General features: G+C 38.1%; 1 long non-coding RNA gene across 1 annotated transcript in view; it reads right to left on the reverse strand.

Moving 5' to 3' along the window:
- Positions 1 to 19344, reverse strand: part of LOC126637236 (uncharacterized) — a 140135-nt gene extending 120791 nt beyond the window's left edge. The window contains exon 1 of the long non-coding RNA XR_007628297.1: positions 19096 to 19344. This is a non-coding gene — a long non-coding RNA (uncharacterized LOC126637236). The remainder of the gene's footprint in view (positions 1 to 19095) is intronic.
- Positions 19345 to 20583: the final 1239 nt, after the last annotated feature.

Genomic DNA, 20583 nt, shown 5'->3' on the forward strand with positions numbered 1-20583 from the left:
ATTGACTGCCAGTGCTGTTCCTGCTGCGGGGAAGCGTTAAGTCACAATAGATTTATAAATGTTATAACTATATTTTAAGAGAGGCCAATAGGTTTGTTGGTATTATTACATTGTAAAAGGAGGAAAAAAAAAAAAGTTTATATTTAAAGAGATCTGCTCACTTCAGAAAACTCACTGCTGAGAACCAATCTCTTTTAATGTCTTTGTAGCACACAGTGCAGACCCAGGACAGCCACGGTTATGAAACCATTACTGTGTGTCCCCAGGTTCCCCTCATCCCACTCCTGCCCTGCTCGGAGAGTTCATTACCATCCCCCAGAATTAATGTGCTCTGTTCTGCTGAGCTCACAGCACAACACACTGCACACAAAGCTCTGTGAGCAGCTCATGGCTGAGCTCATAAATCCAGCCTTTCGGCTGCTCCGGTGTTTACGGTGCAAACACAACCCAACTGTCCCCTCGCCCTTGCTTTGGCAAGGCGTGTAAAGCATCAGTACAACAATAACTTAACCTCATCCTGCGCCTTGGAGATCCTTTTCCCCCAAATCTCCTCCTGCCAGTCTCTAAGCTGACAGGGTTTCTGTACCTCCTCCAACCTGGCCTATTTTTTGAGCCAAAGCTGTGCCCCTGTAGCCCTTTGAGGTGTTTCTTACACTTTCCCTCGAAGGCTCCACGACAGCTTGTTTGAAACAATTTCCTACTTCCTCCAATTTTGTCTCAGCAGCTGGGTAGATTTATTTCTGAATTGATTGTATTGCTATGCAATACAGAGACTTCAAACAAGAAAGTTTCATTAGATGGATTTGCTTTCCACCAAATTTTACACAACACAACATCATCACTGCGTTGAAAGCAAAAACCTGGCAGCAATTTCCCTACAACCTATTGTGCACTACACACCTTTGAACCTGGAATGATTAACCTAAACCATGTGAAAATAGACTACTATTTCCTTCTTGTCAGAGATACATTATATTCAAAAAATTATGTAATAACTTGGGGAAAAATAGGTTTTAAAATGCAATATTTATCTATTTCACTTATTATCTATTTAGATTACTTCTAGAAATTTAGACAAGATTTGCATTTGTTCCAAAGGCACTAATACAAATAATAACAGCTAGATTATATTTTTTTTGGTTTCTTAAAAATCCCCAAGTTGATCTCACAGTGTTTCCTATGTAGACAGCCACATAGTCCTCAAGAAATTGTGTTTATAAACCAGGGTACAGTTATTAAGATGAAGCAGCTGCAGGTTATTGTTTTGAAATGCACAGTAGAGATAAAATTTGTTTCTAACTGTCACTGGAGTGAAGCCAAGAGAACAGTTTGCCTCCTTGTTGCAAATACTAACAAATAGGTGCAGACATCTAACTGCTTTTTATAATTTATCTCTGTTTTATCCATATGAATATGAAGTGTCCTCCTCTGGTCTTGTGCTTAGGGACATTCTGGGTAATGACGTACTTTCAGTACTACAAATACTGCAAAAGGATCCTTATGAGAACCAGATGGAAACCCAGGACTGTTGAGTCATTACATCCCCATCCCCTTGTGGCCCCTATTTCATCCAGCTCCCACACCAGGAGGTGACCACTGCATAGAAAGGCCTCTGTGGACACGTAAAGACCAAAACAAAGACAGTTCCAGGAGTTGTAGGATTTCCTATAAAATAACCTGTTTGAGGTCAGAGAAGCTGACATTTTCTTCTGATTTCTAACTTGAAGTCATTTAGGAATATTTTGGTCTGGTGATGGACCCAGCAAAACCTCCCCTCACCATTATGAATTTGATGGGCTATATAAAAGCAGCTCATAAGCCCACAAGAAGAATGCCCACAGAAAGCCCCAGTGAAGGAACAGAAACTATTCCTTAGAAAGCAAAAGAAATGTTCATCAGACCATGTTTTTGCCACCTCTCTATTTTTCTCTGAAAAAAACCTCAAAGTTCTCTTTTTACAAAGAGAGCGTAAATGGGAAAGTGCATGACAAGCCCAGAAATGAGTCCTGTGAGCACAGGACTGCTGAAAGCAAGAATGAGAACTGGTTCTGATTGGAAATTCTAAGTATTTCTTGACTGAGGTCCACATTTGAAAATATAAGCCTTGTAAACCCCAAAACTTATTCCCTTCTAAAGAATCAATTAATAGTGATAGTACACAGGATTATCAACCTGAAATCAGTTGAAATTGGATCTCTGTACACCACAGGACAGATTAATGGTTTGCAACAGCAAAGTTATTTCTAAATCCCTTCCCTAATTTACATAAAGAAATTAGTATTCTGAGAGAATGTTCTCTGGTATATTGGTGGGAATATAATTAACAAAATCAATGCAGTATTTACATCAGTATTTGTTTTGATAAACAAGTAAATGGGCTGAAGACTGTTTTTTGAAATAAATTGGTATTTTTTTTTTTATGGATGGCATGAGTTGGCCTAAAAGCTTGATTATCATTCAGGATTTTAACTACAGCCATAGCAACAAATACTTGCAAATTCATTCAAGCTGTTGAGTTTTTTAGTCTTCCCTAAAGTCACTCTTCCCTCACTATAGGGAATATATTTTAAAGGTATTTATTGCTTAAACAGCGATTCACCCTATAGTGGAGGACATCCATCAGGAAGATCAATAAAATCTCAACCCTAAGGGATTTGACCAAGGCTAACTAGCAGATCAACTACAGGTGATGCTCAGAACCTAAACTGAAAACTAAATTTAATTAAACTCTCAGAGTGAAAATACTGCCTTTAAAGTCTCACCTATTTTTAGCTCTGTGGGGAACCAATGGCTTTGTACTCCTGAAAAGCAACAAAAGGCTTTCATTTTCTTAGGCAAACCCACAGAACATGTCACAGCCATGGACTGTTTTCAGGTCCTTTAAGTGTCTTTCTTTTTTTTTGGCATCCAGGATGATAATAATTTTCATTACTGTTTGTTCTGTATTAAATACTGCTGAAGTTCAATAATCTCTACTAAAATAAATTCATAATTAATTTCCCACCAGTTGATACATTTTAGCTGTGCTTACAGCATTAATCTTTGAACTCAGCTGAAAGGCATAAAAAATAACAGGAATTCTTACATGAGTACTCCGGGCTATTCTGTTTGTCATCCTTCTATTTCATTTAGTTTTGTTGGTTGGAACAATGTCAATATAACTAGGAAATTATTTATAAATGCTATTTCTGAAGTCAAGGAGAAAGGGGTTTAAAAATAAAAAAACCCCTCTGATATTTCCTTTTATGTTTTGTGGGTTTTTTTAACTTATATATTTCTTGCTTTAGGATGTATTATTGAGACTGTGCATAGATCTTTATGCTCAATCTAATAACCTTTTCTGTCAGAGTGTGCATTTATAAATGTACATGGCTTACACCCAGGGATCTCAGAACTACAAGGTCCATTTTTTAAACAAGAATTCAACATGTGTCTGGTTTCTTTTTTTTTTGGTTGTTAAATGGTTAGCTCTGCACAGAGAAATCTGCTGTGAGTTCCTCTTTTCACTCCATAAATTCAGTCTGAAATGAGATAGAAATGTAAGACTTGCTCATTTACTTGTATTCTTACACTCTTTTTCATTTGTCTTACACTTCTTCAGAGTTCTTGTATTTAAGTTTACCTTCAGAGGAAGGACTGTCAGTGGGAGAACATGAGGGTGGTCACTGGGGGAGACCAAAGGTTTCTTCCCACACTGGCCTATGGTGGATATCAGGAGAGCTTGGAGCAGTAGAGCAAACACATAGCTGAACATCCCCAGAGCCACTTAGAGATTTAATATTATTTTGGGGGGGGGGTGGTAATTTTGACATTTTTATGAAACTGTAATCCTCACCCATGATCTTGCTCCTGAGCAGTTACACACAACTCAGAGCCCATCATTCCATCACTGCACAATTCAACATTTCTCTGTATTGAATCTCACAGGCCATTTCACTGCCCAGTTACTGAGCTTTGCTGATTTTCTGCTCAAATCTCCACTGCCAGGCCCTGACTCTGTTATCCTGCTGCTCAGCACTATCAAGAAATGTTAACAACTTATAATTCAACCCTTTCCCCAATTGTTATGAATATGCTGGACACAAAGTTCCAAGCACGACACCTTATGTAACTCTACTAATGATTTCCCTCAAGTTTAAAGGTGACCTTGCACTCCTACCTCTGGCTTCTCACTTTAGCCAATTATTTATCCATTTATGTACCTTCCTTCTCATCACACGTCACAAGAGGATATGCAGACCAGGAAACATCCAGATGAGACACCTGGGAACAAACAGCAGGAGCTTAAAGCACAGGGATTCAATAATTATTGGTGCTTGTGTGCATGCTTAATGTGAGGATAAAATGAGTAATCAATCAGAAACTGTGCTGCATGACAGATCAGAGCAGATAAGAAAACATGGGAAATGAGGCTCTCTGGTTATAGATGGAAGATAAGACTTTCAATGCTGTTCATCAGTCACATTATAATTTTTCTCACCTCAGATGCAACATCAGATAAATGTATTTCCAAAGCAAATCTTATCTTGAATCAGGTCCTGCTGCTTTATAAAGCTTACCTAGGCCTTTCCTTTAAAAATACTCTGGGAAAAAAACCCTGCCACATTTAAGCACGTTTTGATGATGCCTGATGCTGGCATCCAGATACCTGTCAAAACTACAAAAAGGGAGTTGTTTTCAGTCCTATGATGCCCCACACAGGACAAAAAGCTGTTAGTTCAGTACCAAGTGACTTTGGGAGCCTCTTAGAACAACAAACCAGCCAAATCCAACTGAAATTGTTTTTGTTCTGGGCTCTTTCAGAAAGCTGAGTTGCTCCACTTCCTAACTACAGAGTTAATGTTCATTATTTCTTTTCCAGCTTTGTCCCTTATTCTCTACAGCCATTTCCATGAGTAGCCAACAGCAAGGTTTTTTTCCTTCATTAGATATCTTTCTAAAAATCAATATCAATTTCTATTAAGGAGTTTGTTCTTGAGAAGTCAATACCATTTGCATTTTTACTCTAAACGACATTATTTGTGTTTATGAATGTCAAAACTTCTACAAGGAATCCCTGCTCTATAATTAGGTAATTTCTAAGGTGTCAGTACTCATTAGTGCTTCAGCAAAGACAGACTGGTCCAGCTATTGCAGTTCCAAGTGATAATGCTTTTGCAAGTATTTGATTATCCAAACAGTTTCCTTCGGTCATAGGAACTACTGATGTAGAAACAGACTTACAAATCACCTCCTGTTAATATTCTCTGGCTTGGAGGCATTCAAGCAAACTTGTTCAAATCAAGTATGTAAATAAGAACCCAGGACAGCCTTATTCTCAGTTTGCCCTTTCACTTCCATGTGACCAGGGTTAGATTTTAATAGTTCAATTTTAAAGAAAATAATGGTCAGAGCTCTTAGCTTTAAGATGAAACTATTTCTACTGAAATAAAGATAAGACCTGATGCTTCTAGTTACAATCAGTATTTAATTTTTGTACCTTTCAGTCAGTTCTCACACTATCATGTGTGCAAATGAAATGCAGCTTACACATGGAATTGATTTAACACGGAATTCTCATCAAAGAAGAAGTTAACTTTAGTCAGACTTCAGAAGAGAGCCCTTGCTAGAAGTGCTAAGATAGCACGTTGAACACTTGCTCTGAAGTACATGAGTTTGCACTCAAAGTGCTATTTTCTCACATATCTGAAACTCAGGATTCTCTACCACACCAAGAGATGTCTGACATGATTCTACCCAAATCCTGCTATAACACTATGAACCCCATTTATAATCTTTTCATTTTAATTTTAAACATGTTCCTGAAGAAAAACCCTCCCTTTTATCACGCTAGCTTTGCTATGACTCTGATGTTTCTCTCTCCATTCCTTATTTGAACTGGATAGCCTACAGGTGCATCATAATGAAGGGGAGCTCCATGCAATCTGTCTCCAGGCTTTCCAACAAGGTGACACTGAAAGACTCTAATTTTAAGTTGTATAAAATTGTCTTTCTTACTGAGCTCCCAGGTTCGTGTTTTGACAGCTTATTTAACAGGCTTTGCTGACTTCACAGGCAGTTTTATCTTTGGCCAGAAAGAGACAACCAGAGGGAAGGAAAGGACTGAAATAATGATATAACAAATAGTAAAGATTCATATACTATAAGGAAAAAAAAAGGGGAAAAAGATATTTTCTAGTAAAAAATAAAAATTTTCAAGTTTATGCTTCACTTTCCCTTCTGCAACAGCTCTGATATTCAATGCAAATTGCTCCACACTCCTGTTATTCTAAGGCAAAGCCATGACTGTGTCCCAATTTTCCTGTCTAATTAAATAGAAACAGCTCTGTGAGTCATATCCAAGGAGGCACTGCAGTCCTGCTAACACACACTCACACATGTATTGGAAAGGCCTTCACTCTAAAATAGCCTTTTATCTGTTCTCACGTGGCCAAACACCTCCCAGCCCTCTCTGCATTTCTTTTTTGAGGATTCCCCTTTAACCCTCAGTTCAATATTTCACATAGACTTGAAGCACAACCTTGAACATTTTCTTTCATGGGAACTTTCATGTTCTGTGTGTGACCTTAACAGGAGATGTAAGATTTTGAAGAGAAAAAAGCCCAGGACTTGAACAGAATAACTAGTCCAGAGCTAAATGAATCCACTAAGTGTGTTTCCATTGTACAAGCAACATCAGTAAAGAAAAAGTTGTTAAAAGTCAGGGATAAACATGGAGCTATCTCCAGCAGATAAACAGCACAAGAAAGAGTAGCAGCCAGCAACAGTTAACTAAGCCACCAAATATTAGGCTTAAAAGTTCATCCCCATAATTACTCTTCATGATTGAAAAGCTTTGCTCAAAAGTCCTAATATTCACTCAGCCTGTGCATTTTGATTTTTTTCTCTAGTAGTATTTCAAAGTTTTGGAGAATTTTTCATAACCAGGACTTTCAAACAGTGTGGTTTTCAATCTGATGGTGGAGTCACCATCCCTGAAGGGGTTCAAAAAATGAGGAGATGTGGCACTTAAAATTTTTTAGTTGGCAATGATTTTTTCCATGCTGTATAGCTTAAAACGTAACAGATTAGGTAACTGATCAATTTGCAAAGCATATGTTGACCTTTCTCAGCTATCAATTCCTTTCCCAAAATAAAAATAGATTTTTTAAAAACTAAGAATCCAGGTCTCATACAAGAGGACTGAATCAAAGTTCAACGACATGGTAGGTTCACAGGAAAAAACCCATAACAGATTCCAAAGCTTTACTTCAATTTGCATCTTTTGTGCAATTTCCACTTAAAAAGCTCAGTTCCACTGAACAGAGTCAAGATTTACTCATTAAGTACTTTCAGGTATGAGAAACTTGGGAAATAACTGAGACTATTATGAAAAATTACAATGACATAATATGGGATCTTTCATATTACGGAGCATCAGTGCTCAAATCCCTCTGCAGCCATTGTCATACATCATGCAGGGTTCTAATGAACTTGTATGCAAATGTTAATTAGAAATTACTTGGAGGTTTTAGGAACAGGAAGTGTTTAGTGAGCTGTGACAAACACTCTGCTAAACCACTTGTCCTTTTCCCCCATGTCTTTCTGACAGTATTTATTTTGATGCAGCTACAGGAGGATCCCTGATATGGATCCAGTTTAGACCATGCATGGAAGACTAAAGTTCTGATGTAACTTGGGCTGTTACATACAGTTATATTAGGCTGTACATGTGGCTGATAGACCTTCAAATCCTTTTACATAGAGTTCCAAAATATCCATACCTATCTGATAAGAAATACCTTTGGTAGTGCCCAGTTCTTTTTCCCATGAAAAATTAATTTACAGGAAGCATCGTCCACATGACTAAAAAAGTCATTTACTCCAAACTGAGCTCCATAACTTCACTGTCACCACAGAGAAAGAGAGCTGAAATATGCTGGATAAACCCTAACAGCCCCACGGTGACTCAAATATTCCTATTTACCAAAGTTAAATACATCCTTCCAATTCAGATTTTCACGTATGACCCGACCAATACCTGGTCAATACTTTGCACACCCACACACTTCACTGCCATTTTAACATTTGCCTTGGTAACATCTAATTTCTTTAATATCCAAGAGAAAGATTTTGCCCTTGAGTAGCCCTCTGAGTATTAATTACTCACCTCACTAATTTCAGTAAAGATAGAAGGTGGATAACTACCAGATTACAAGTCTTGTCTACAATTACTTAAGCCTGTGGAAAAGATGTGAAATGCTGCACTTCTGCCTAAAAATTCCCAGCAGCCTGGGAATTACCAAGGTGTGCTCACTGTGTCCACTGTTATTTTTATACCAACCATTACAGGAGTCCTTTAAAAACAAAGATCAAAACTAACCAAAGAGAGTAAAAATCCCAACAAAAAATATTGTATATTTATATCTCTTGTTTGCTAAAGGTTAGACTTGAAAAGATGGAGGTGAGAAGCAACTGAGAAAGCACTTAGAGTGTCTGTCACCTGCTTCCAGCACATACCATAGCTCTGCTCCAATCCTCTGTGCCATGGAAGGATACCTGGGAAATCTGTCTGCCTGCTGTGTTATCTGGCCAATAATAATAACAATAAAGCTTTGCTATTAACACTTGCTAACATTCTGGAAAAAAAATTCTGTAAGAAAACGCCCAAATGACAAAAGAAAAAAACAACAACCCAAAAACCTCCACAAAGCCTCCCAAAACTAGTATTTTTGAAGTTATAAAGAAACTCATGATTTCCATTCTAATCACAAAATCACAAACATTTATAGATCACATCTGCATCTGGATGCAAAAATATTTAAAAAGAAAACAATGAAGGCAAAGAGGAATAAAATAGAGGTCCATTAGTTTCAAAGAGTTGTGTGCCATAAGTTTTGACATGTTCTCTGCTTTTAAACACATTTTCTCATACATAGAAACAGAACTTTGAGCCATTGTAATTTAGAGAAACCTAAATTACCAGATCACTGAATGTGTCATTAATGCCTAACAGGTTAACAGGATTACTGGCCCAACCAAAACCAACGGACTTCTTAAGAGTTTTAGGAAGTATGAGAAGTTTAAGAAGTATGGAGAGAAATAAGACCAAATTTCAATATTTTTGATTTCAAACAATGGCTGCTTAAGTCTGAAAAGCTTTAAAATACCACTCTATTCTTCCCTCTGCTTAGCCCGTGCAGATATTCCTTCACAGACACACTTAATTGACTGGAACAATTCTACTTGGCTTCAGTGACTTTATAATTTGTCACAACCACCTCATGAGCTCTTGAGGAGACAGACTTCTTCCTCACACTGCCAAAACAATCCTATGAAATATGGTTTGGTTTAATTAAAGTATAATTAGAGCTTTGAATTTAAATTACTTCTGCCTGTGATCTGGAGATGAAAATACTCTTGTGCCAGAATAATACGTTTAATATGAAACGGACACATTCAGTATTAATAACCACTCTATATCAACTTCAGTAATGAGTTCATTTGATTGAACAGGCAGAATTTGGGGGGGAAAAAAACCCCACACAAACCTACGGCTTTTCTGCCTGTCAGAATATGGATGTAGTTGTTGGAAATGGAATTTAGTCATTTATGTGGCTTGCAAAAGTAAAACTGAAATCTGTTTTTTAAATGCTAAAGGCTATCTATGAGATTTTCTCTTTTATCTTGGAAAAAATACGGTTAACAGGCAAGGAATGCTGAGCGACATATTGACATCAAAATATTTTCGCTAAATGTACATGTTTTAAATTTTAATTCTGTTCTGAAGGGGTGTAAGAAGGAATAATTCCCTACTGAATTAATTACAGGGCACTTTCTCTTTAGAGTAGTGATGCCATGTCAGGTCACTTGGAAAAGATAGTGAAAATATTTATTACACAAATTATTTTAGGACATCATCATATGGTTTACTGCTTCTGAACAGAATTTAACAGGTGAAAAAATACTGCAGCCAGGGCAAAACCAAACCAGTTCATTCAGTGTTCACCAGTTCACCATTAAGGATGCTTATTTTATTTCCTTTCTGAGCATGTTGATTATTGTTTGTTTGGGAAAGAAAACCTGACATGTTCCAAACACATAAATAGAATCAATTTAATGACAAGCCACAGAAATGAAAGATGCTATGAATAAATAAATAAACAAACAAAATATTCTAAGATCTCTCAAAGGCACCACAAGTTTGCTGCTGGTGCAAAAAAAACTTTGTTTACTTTTGCAGATTCCCGGAGTTTCAGATGCCTTTTTTTTTTTTTTAAGATGATGAAAATTTTAACTGGAGTAACTAATTCAATTTTTTTTATTAGCTAAATTTTATGGCTCAAAATTTGAAAATATGGTGTTTCTATCACTAAAAATGAGTGTGGAGTATATAAAGGATTTATAACAGTCTCCTCTGTACTAGATCAATGATCTAAAAAAAGATGTGCTATTGTTTCCACCATCTGCCTTTCTTTCTTCTCCTACCTTTGTTTCCATTTATACCTCCTTGGGATTCCTTCACTTACTCCCAGAGGAGCTCTTAACAATCAGACCTAAAATGAATTCAAACCATGACTATAAACATTAATTCCCCCAGGTTCAGAATGAAATACCAATATATGCCAAAAAATGTTACACATTCAGAAAAACAGAGCTACAAACATATGCAGTAACATATGCCCAAAAATGAACAGTATAGTTATTTTAAATATTGAAATGTTTTTAATTTTTGACAACAGGAAAACAGCTGACCTAGCAGTAGCAGAATTAAAAACCTGGCAATCTAAGTTTTTAAAGGCTAAATATTAAAATGTATTACGAATGTATTAAAGAATAGACCTAAAGTAGCCCAGCAGTAATTGATATTTATCCCAGATTAACTCCTGTCTTTAATAGGAGCCTTCCTGATAGGTATTGAATAAATGTAAGAATTGCAGAAATAATTGAAATATCCTTGGCATTCGGGTTAAAACATGAATCTATTGAAACAACAAAATGCAACTATTACACCAAAACACAATCCTTCTGCCTTAGCGGGCAAGAGGAAAGTTTTCCTCAGCCTCTCTCTCCTCCAAAAGCTGTTGTTGCACCTGAAAATCCTCCCTGTGTCAGAGCTGGCTCAGCCCCTCAGCAGGGGAACTGCAAAATTCCTTTTTGTTACTCCAAAAATGAGGAGCCAGGATGGGAGGGATGGGATGTGTCAAACTGTCCATGACCAGCAGAACTCAGCACCTCTTTTGTGTGATTCCGTGGAACTGGAGGGGGCTGTGTGGAGGACACCCTGTGACACAGGAGACTCCAAGGGTTTTGCTCACCCCCAGTGCAGAGGGAAAGCTCTTTGCTCCTTGGCAATTACTGAGATGTCCTTTACTTTCCATCTGTGCAGCTGTGACTCTTCCCAGACCGAACAGCACATGCTGTGCCCTGGGTATAAATCCAGAGCTATTGAAACTGCTACAGAATCTGAAAGAGTAAATTTGAAAGGATAAAATACCTGGTGGGGTTTATATTGTACTTTACCGTACATACATTAAATTTATTATGAAAGCTGCTGAATTTGGCAGGCTTGCATTGGTTCCCATGGGGCAGTAAGTCCATTTATTTTTCCATGTATTCCTCTATATGATAATCCTCACTAAGACAAAAGACCTCTCTCTCAAGAGAGGTTAAAGGAAGACAAGCTTACGACAGATTGTCGCTTTCTTTTAGATCCCCAGCTGCCCAAAGGAGCAAGAAAAATCTATACATCCAGTTTCCTAACAGGCACAAACAGAATTTATGAAAGGGTAGTTGGTAGCTGAGCCACCCTAGCTGTGTAGTAAACAGTCCATTTTAAAAATCATTTGAAAAAGGGGAAAAACAAATAAAGCAAGGCTGATGTGAGCAGAGTGATTTATACCCTGCCAGCCCTTGGCTTCTGTTTTGGCTGCTTTCTTTAGTGTAAGAAGCCTTACAGGGTCAGCTGGAGATCCCTTGATGTTGGATAAGCAGCTCTGGCTGTTGAGCCCCTCACTCTCAGCGTGGATGTTGCAGGATGGCAGCGTGTCCCTCAGACTGCTGGGATCCCACAGAGCCTGCCCAAATCCAGAGCAGGATCCCGAGCTTTGAGCAGGCTCCAATCCCTGCAGGAGCAGGGGGATTTAATGCCTCTGCTTAGCACTGTTTGAGCAGAGCTGAGGTGTAGCTCTATACCTTAGAGGCAGATAAAGTTCTATTTTCACACTGTTTTCCAGAACACATTAAAAAAAAAACAACAAACAAACACCAAAAAACCAATAAAATGTTTCTTCTAGTTTTTGTTTTTCCCTGCAGAAGGAAGGATCTAAAACTAAGACTACACTAAGCACACGTGCTCTTCAATAGCTCAGAGAAAATATTCCAATTTTGGCAAGGAGGGCTCGTCACTAAGATTTTTAGCTTCCAAGTAGCAGAAATAAACTGAGAATGAACTTCGGGGGAAATTCACATTTCATTAAAGAGTTTTTAGAAGGGTGAAATCCAATGAAATTTCCTATCCCTCCTACTACTGCAGAACCTTCACATCAAAAGTTGAAGGTTTATTTGAACTTCTTGTGAACAGCACCTGTAATCAAACAGGAATTCTGATAGTAATTTGTAGTTGGTATCTCCTCTGTTCCAGTCTCAGACACATAATACAGCTCCCTCTTAACCTTAAGAAGCGATCTTGTGGTAGGTATTGAAAGATAAATTGCCAACACTACTCCTCCACACACAAATCACCCACAAAGTTACTTTGAAATATTGAAATTTATAGATATGGACATATATGAAACATATGTATGGAGATACAGATGTTACATAATATGTAATGTATTAATATACACATTATATAATATGTATGATAAACAAAAATATTTCAGCTTGTCAGATGTAGAATAGACAAGTTCATGTGGTGAGGGATGTAGTATTTTGTTAAACAGATTAACTAGAATATTAACTGCATCATGAGATAAATAACAAGAGAACTTTTGTAAATATGAAACAAACCTTTCTCATTTTATACCACCAAATGGAAAAAATTTAATTAAATAGAAGAGGGGTTTTTTCCTATCTGCCAGCAAGAAAATATTATTGGAACCTTGGATGCTTGTGGCAAATGGTATCAGTCATCATTAATTTGACTGAAACTGTCAGTTTTGCATTATTTGACATGTATTTCTAGTTGGGGCTTATTTTTTGAGCACAGTTTGACAAGTGTATCACAGTACAAGTATTTCAGTTTAGAATCAGTTCAGGAAACAGTCAGAGAAATGCAGAGCAGAAAAGTGTTTGGGTTAATTTCACACAGAAGTCTGGAGAATGGAATGCCAAAACTTGGCAAATATTTCCCAAGCGATAACAAATATAAAGGAAACAGCCCTTGAGATTTGGGCTCATGAGGATATGATCCCAAGTCATGCAATTCATTCTATATTTTATAGGGGTTTTTGGTGACCAGCACTGTTTTTATATGTGAAAAAGTGTAAGAAGGAACAGATGATACTGAGGCCTGTAGATGTTAAAAATTGGCTGGACTGAGGATGCTTCACTGAAACCAGCTGGCTGGTTTTAAGAGCAGAATTCAGTTATAGCACTCAAGGGGTGGCCAACACACGGCCCTTAAGGCACATGTAACTCAGAGAGCATCTTCCCCACCTGCTTGGAACCCTGAGAGATGGGTCTGGATGCACTTCCTTAAGGACAGCACTTCCTTAAGGATCACCACTCTCAATGCAGGAGAAATGAAAATGACAACATCCTAAATTCAGAGGCTATTCTAGAACAAAATTCATAATCACCCTTCTAATTTAGAATGCCTGTGAACTGCCTCCACTCACCATAAAACATCCAACAGTTTCACTGAGATGATGAGAACTCGCCATCAAGATAGAATGTATTCATTCAGCTCTTAAAGGGAAAAGTCTTCCCCTCTCTTCTTTCCAGATAACTCTTCATATTCTCAAGTCCCAGTCTATTTTTGGAAGGCCCTGCTGAACTGTTTCAGGACAGAACATTTAATACCCTCTAAGGTTGCCTTCAGCATTCAACTGTGGACGAACTGGCAGGAGGTTCAATAACACTGCCTTAGATAATGGGTTGCCGTGGCAACATTCCTGCCTGCTGCCAAATTCTGGAGCTCAAGTTTAAAAGCTGATCTCAAACCAATGTCCTTTTCCAAAAAATCTCTAAGCCCTTATTAAGAAAAGCAAACACACCACCATATTCCTCTCAAAGAAATCCATCCCACATAAAAGGAGGCAGTCCTTGCTCTGGCATTTACTTCCAGAGCCCTTCTGACCTCAGTATTTGATACTCTTATATTAAAATGTTATATTTCCACTATGAATTTGCCCGGTTTAAGATCAAGCATACAATATTTATATACTTCTGCTCAAACATGTAGAAGATAATAATGCCATTTCTTAGGCAAGCAGCAGAGTTTAAAAGGCAGCTCTCTTACCGTGGGTTTTCAAATCACCTTTGGTCACTGACCTGCAGAACTCAAACTAGGACTTTTCCAATAAGTAACTGCCAGCTCCCTGGAAGATCTGAAACAGCAGTAGAAATGGTTGCCCTAATTTTCTGAAATTTAGGACAGTGTGAAAAAACTCTAGACCTAACAAACAGGTTTTATTAATATAGAAGGTAACACAGGAATGAGTTAAATTTACAAGAGAGCTTGAATGTCATTCACAAACTGCAGTGATGGCACAATTCTAGCATTATATTCCAACTGTTAAAGCATTTGAATCTGGATTTCCAACTCCCAGCTTTAACTTTTCAAACAGATAAAATATATTTAAATTGCATCACAATGAAAAAAACCCCAGGAATCTGCAACAACTCACACATCCTGTACAGAGATACAATGCCAGGAGATACAGTACATAAGGTTTTTTTTTAAGACTGTCAATCTCTTTCCACTTTGTCTTCAAAAAGGACCCACACTTGGAATCAGCTAAAAATAAGAGATGCAGTTTAACAATCCCTGGCACTTCAGATAAGAAAGATCTTTAAAACCTCTCTGGATGAAGGACATGCCTATGGATCTTTTCAAAATGTTCTCTGCCAAGCAAATGTAACACTCCTTATGTCAAGCAGAATTTTGATACCCAGGGCCTGCCCTGCACATCTCACTCTTTTGTACTAGAAATGAAATACTTGTGTTGCACCTTTGCACTGCTCAGCACCCAGGAAATCCTCCTGCACAGGCCAGCATCATGCTCTGGTGGTGATAAATTCAATTTAGTCCCTACATGAATGGTGAAATCCTAAGAAGTATGAGGAAGATGCCTTTAAGGTTTTCATGTTGTGGTACATAAAGGTTTCTACAAATGTTTGAGAGGTCTGTTTGTTGAAAAAGCAACATACTGGGGAAAAAAAATAACCAACATCATAAAGCTCATCAGGTCTGGCTGATTCATGCATAAATTACAATTCAGATTGCCTGAAAAAATATTTTAAACAAGGCTCTTGGTAAAATACCTCATCTAGGCGGTTTATCATACAAATAACATCAGCTTAGAGCAGAATAATTGCTTTGTTTCATCTCTTTCTCCATGAAGTGCATGCATTATTATTGTATGTACTTTCCTAAAGCAAACTGAAATCTCCTTCATCAGCTATTAAAAAGTCTTTTAAACTACTTGAATCATAAACCTTCCTGGCTCCCCGTTGTGCTATGCTTTACACAGAGGTCTTGTTTGTACTTCCTATCATTATATGTCTGCACATCTGCAAATGTGCTTATTGTGAACAGATTATAGAACACTCTGGAATCATTGGGGGAAAGTTCATGGATAATATTCCACATGCACAAGCAATACCACAGAAAACTTTTAAAAACACATTGTTTGCAGTAATTTAAAGAAACGATCCTGTCTTTAATACCTTTGTAAACATTTTGGGTACTTATAAATCCCAATGGCAAAGGGGTGCTCACAAGTTTCATGGGTTCCTGGAAGTTTTTGACTATGTAAGAGCTTTATAGATTTAGATCAGGGAAGAAATGTCTTTGGGACAGATTGATGTAAATCCTCCACCCAGGGCATCCCTTCTCCACCTCCATCCTTCTCCCAGCTCTAGTGGGTTTTCAGGATCTTGGGGGAAGAGTCTCGGCTTTGCAGAGGGGCTGAGAGGAGCCCTGGGATGCTCAAAACAAATGAACTTTTAAGAACAGATTCACAAAGAAAAGTAAATTACTCTTCTTTCCTCTCCTCCTTGTCTCTTAAATCTTCTTGAGGTAGTTTTAAATTAACACGCACCAAGTTAAAAAAATTATTCCAAGTGCTACTGGAGTCTGTCCCAGTTTAGCAGGCTGGAAATATTCAGTAAACTGGTGAAGTTATGCCAAATTCTCTCAAAGACAGTGGGATTTCAGCTTAAGTGTTTTAGCAAATTAGGGTGACTGCAAATACAGGATATTTTTGATCTCTATGGAAGGTTAGGTTGAATATTAGGAAAAGTTCTTCCCCCAGAGGGTAGTTGGGCACTGAACAGGCTACCAAGGCAGTGGTCATGGCCCCAAACCTGCCAAAGCTCAAGGTGTGTTTGGACAATGATGATCCTTGTGGGTCCCTTCTAACTCAGTATAGTCTATGATTCTATGAAAACCTCCCAGAATATAATCTAGAATTCAAGTAAAAAAAAAAAAATTCCTACAGTGTCATTTAAAAAATTAATTCCAGAACAGAGATCAGTAGAAATGTTAGCAGTTTCATTCTCAGTACAAAGCAAAAACCTCTCAATTCTCTCCCATAACAGAACTAAAATTGTGGTGTTTTTGAAAATTCTCCCATGACTGATGCAATCAGCTGCCAGTGTCTCACTGACAAAGTATAGCAATGATTTAGATATAGTTTTTTAAAATACACATGCAGTGTAAGTGCTGGAGAAAGGCACATTTCTAAAAGGAAACAAGCATCTTCTAACTCTGAGATTTAACATGAAATTAGATTTACTTACTTTTTAAATACAAATACAAAATAATACCTATTCTATTTTTGTGGTTCTGATCTTAAGACAATGAAAATGCATCTCAGATCCACTTATCTACCCTCAATGTAGCTACTTATCTACTTGAATCAGTTCAACAGTTGATAAAAATACACAAAACCTTTGAGTTTCTGCTCTCTCATCTCAGACTGACTTTAAGTCAGTGTTTAGAGAACTGTTTCCCACTGGCATCTCTGAAAGCACACAGAGAGCCTGAAAAGCTGCACAACATTCTGCCTTTTCACTAAAAAACAATATCTGAACACATGTTTTTATAAGGGGAGATATCTACCCAGATGAATTGATTGGCAACAGAATTTTCAGAAATACAAAAGTCTATTTGGTAAATATACTCCAGTCAAAGAAAAGTAATGAACAGTTCTTTGAGTATCTTATTTTAAGAATAAAATGTAAGTAGCTTAACAGTTGCACTCATCTACTCTGGTTCCTTGTGTTATTTTCCAGTAAATCAAATATCCTGCCCAAAGACCTTTCCACTGAGGTCACTCTCCCCAGTGCCACGACCAAAATGTACTGATGAGACAGAACTATTGCACTGCATTCCTTTCTTTTGAGATATTATTCTACTCAGGGGTGTATCCTTGCTGGGTATTGATCACCCAGGGAAACAGAGTGGAGAAGGATTGGCTTCGGAATGTGAATCTGGAATGAGAGCACGGACACTTTTTGGTATGGTCAGTACATTATCTGTCCCAGATAACTCCTTCTGGATGGCACCCACACTTGGACCTGGAAAATGGTCAGGCCAAATTAATTATTGAGTTAATCTGCTCTCTGTTCCCTGCTTAAGGAGAGAAGAGTCACAGAGAGCATAAAGTTAATTTATAAATGGTAAAACAAAGGCAGTGGAATATTGCTTTTCTAAGAAATCATTTAAAGATTTCTGAAGATGTTCTTAGAGCTTTAGATCACAGATAAGGAAAAATACCCATTACATAACCTCATTGTAACTTCTAGACCAATACTGTGACATTTTTTGTCAGAAAAATCTGAATTTTTTTAGACAGATTGCTTTTGCTTATTAGGAATTGAATTGTTTCTTATCTGTAGCTGCCCACACTCACAGGCTTGATTTTGTACTGGTACAAGGAGACAAGAGTGACTTTGAAATCTACCCCAAATACTTATAAACACCAGGAAATATAGGAAGTATCTCATTATCTTTACTTTTATGACTGATAAAACAGAGCAAATTGTAGTCTATAGTTGTTGAATACACGGTAAGCTTATTTCTCTCCACCCAGAAGTGTTTGCACAACTGTAAGTAATGAAAGCTGTGCCAAAAAGTAGCCAAAAAGCACTTACAGTTTAGTACCACAGCTTTAGCAGCACGAGTAGTCTCTTGAAACTGTGTATTCCTGACAATTTAATTTACTGTACAACATCTGCAAACTGACAGTCTGTGCTGTGTAATTAAGAAATAAGATGCCTGGCAAGATTTATGTGTTGGGGAGAACCCACTGAAACCTAATAGGTTTTTGACAGGACTGAAAAGAACTGACCAAACTTATTGACTCTACTGGTGGATCATGTGATTTCCTGACTTAGGTATTTTTTAAAAGCGGTTTTATATTATGTTTATTTGATTTAAAAACAAGGAATTCAGGAGACTCCCAAACTCAAAATAGCCTTATTTATATTAGGTAGGCTATGGATGGAACTATGTGGGTTATATAACATAACACAGGAATTTCCACCTACCTGTGCTCCTGTTCCTCTGCTAAATTAAAAAGGTGGGAAATGTGCATTCAGCCTAGGGGTACATAATACAGGGAAAAGAGCAAAATTGGCTTTGAGGAAACTCAGGGAGAGAGAAAATAAAGAATAAAATAAGGTGCCTCGAGCTAAAATGAAATAAAGTGAGGAAAGGCTTTAGTCATGCTACAGAATTCAGCACTGAATTCTTTATAGCAATGGCAGCACAACTGTGCACAGAAATAAAGAAGAGAGTTTAGTTTGCAGTTAAAGCTGGTCTGTTCACAGAAAATGATGAAAATTACTTCAATGCTGTCTCTTTTAGAGGGAAATAGCTGATCTATTCCAAGTACTTTAAAGCTCACTAAAGAGAACATCACGTAAGGACAATTTTGCACTGACCTGGACTAGGTGCCCGAGATCTTCCCATTTCAGATTATCTCATTAAAAATTGAGGTGGCAGCTCTGATCCATTTTACACCATTTTACACTGCTGACAGCATTTTAAACAGGCTTCAACAATGACAAAAAAATCCCATTCTTCTTTTTCATTTCTTTTTTCCAAGCATGTTTTTTTAATCCTTGGGCTGAAAGGGTTCCAAACCTGTTCCTCACGGCTCCCCTGGCAGGGCCCAGGCAGCGTTTCTAACACATTTCATTCCCCCAGGCAGAGCCTGTTTGCATGGTGACGGCTTCAGGTGCCACACAAACCATGCCCAGTGGTTTGAAAAGTCTTTATTGTGCCATTCAAACCCACATCCCTCCTTCTGAGAGGCTCAGCTGGGATGTGTCCTACGCTGCAAAGCTCTCTGTGGGTGTTATGGGCTAATTCACAAAACCTGAGCTGAGCTGAGGACCAGCAGCAGTTGATGAACACTAATTAAAATCTGTAATAACTAGTGCAGACCTATTGTTTTGCCTCATTCCCTCTTTACTTTTATACATTGCTGACGTATATCAGCGTCACACGTGAATAATGTCTCCAAACAGCTCTGAGAACAGCTTTAAGAAGGGTGACACAAAGCAAAGCCTCTCCTTAAATATCACAGTAGCACCGAGTAAAACTATTAGTTCCTACATGCTGAGAATTCAAATACTGTATTTGTTCTAAATATATCCTCCTTTGTCCTGCTCCAACCCAGCCAGGCAAGGGCTCAGCAGTTTGGCTTTCAGGAGGCAACCTCTGACATTAAAGCCCCCACGGCGTCCCTGCTAACGCACGGAGCTAAAGATGCAGCTTTTTGTGGTTTAGCTCTCAGTCCTGCAAAGCTGATTTGTGCATCCAGATTAATGAGTCACCCGTGTGCTGGCAGTGAGTGGTGTGTGGTATGGAGAGATGTTTCTGCAGGAGTGGAGAAGTCTCTTTTCCTCCTCGGTGCGGGGGGAGTGAGGCTGTCACACACCCACCCCAGCAAAGGGCTTTGGGCAGCAAGGCCACTGCTGGCCCAGCCACAAGGCCTCAGCTGGATGATGCTGGACTCAGATGTGTAATAAAATCTAAAAGAACACATCTGTGGTCATGCCAAAGCATCAGCCCAGTCACTAATGTATGGGGAGAGCAAGCGAGACACAGGCCACAGAACCTTACTGAGGAGGAACAAGTTTCTTCAACATTTAAATATTGGATTTAGATTTGGGTTTCAATTAGATATTAGAAAAAAGTTGGCATGGAAAGGATTGTCAAGCGTTTGAACAGGTTGTCCAGAACAGTGTTGGAGTCACCATCCTTGGAAGCATTCAAAAAACATCTGGATATGGAGCTCAAGGATGTGGTTTAGTGGGGAACTTGGCAGTGGTGCTAGGTTGATGGTTGGACTTGATGACCTAAGAGGTCTTTTCCAACATCAATGATTCTGTGATCATTTAAAGCTTCATACGAGTTGCTTATAA

This window comes from Myiozetetes cayanensis, unplaced genomic scaffold (assembly GCF_022539395.1).
Source record: "Myiozetetes cayanensis isolate MyiCay16 unplaced genomic scaffold, myiCay2020 scf15, whole genome shotgun sequence".
Classification (NCBI taxonomy): domain Eukaryota; kingdom Metazoa; phylum Chordata; class Aves; order Passeriformes; family Tyrannidae; genus Myiozetetes; species Myiozetetes cayanensis.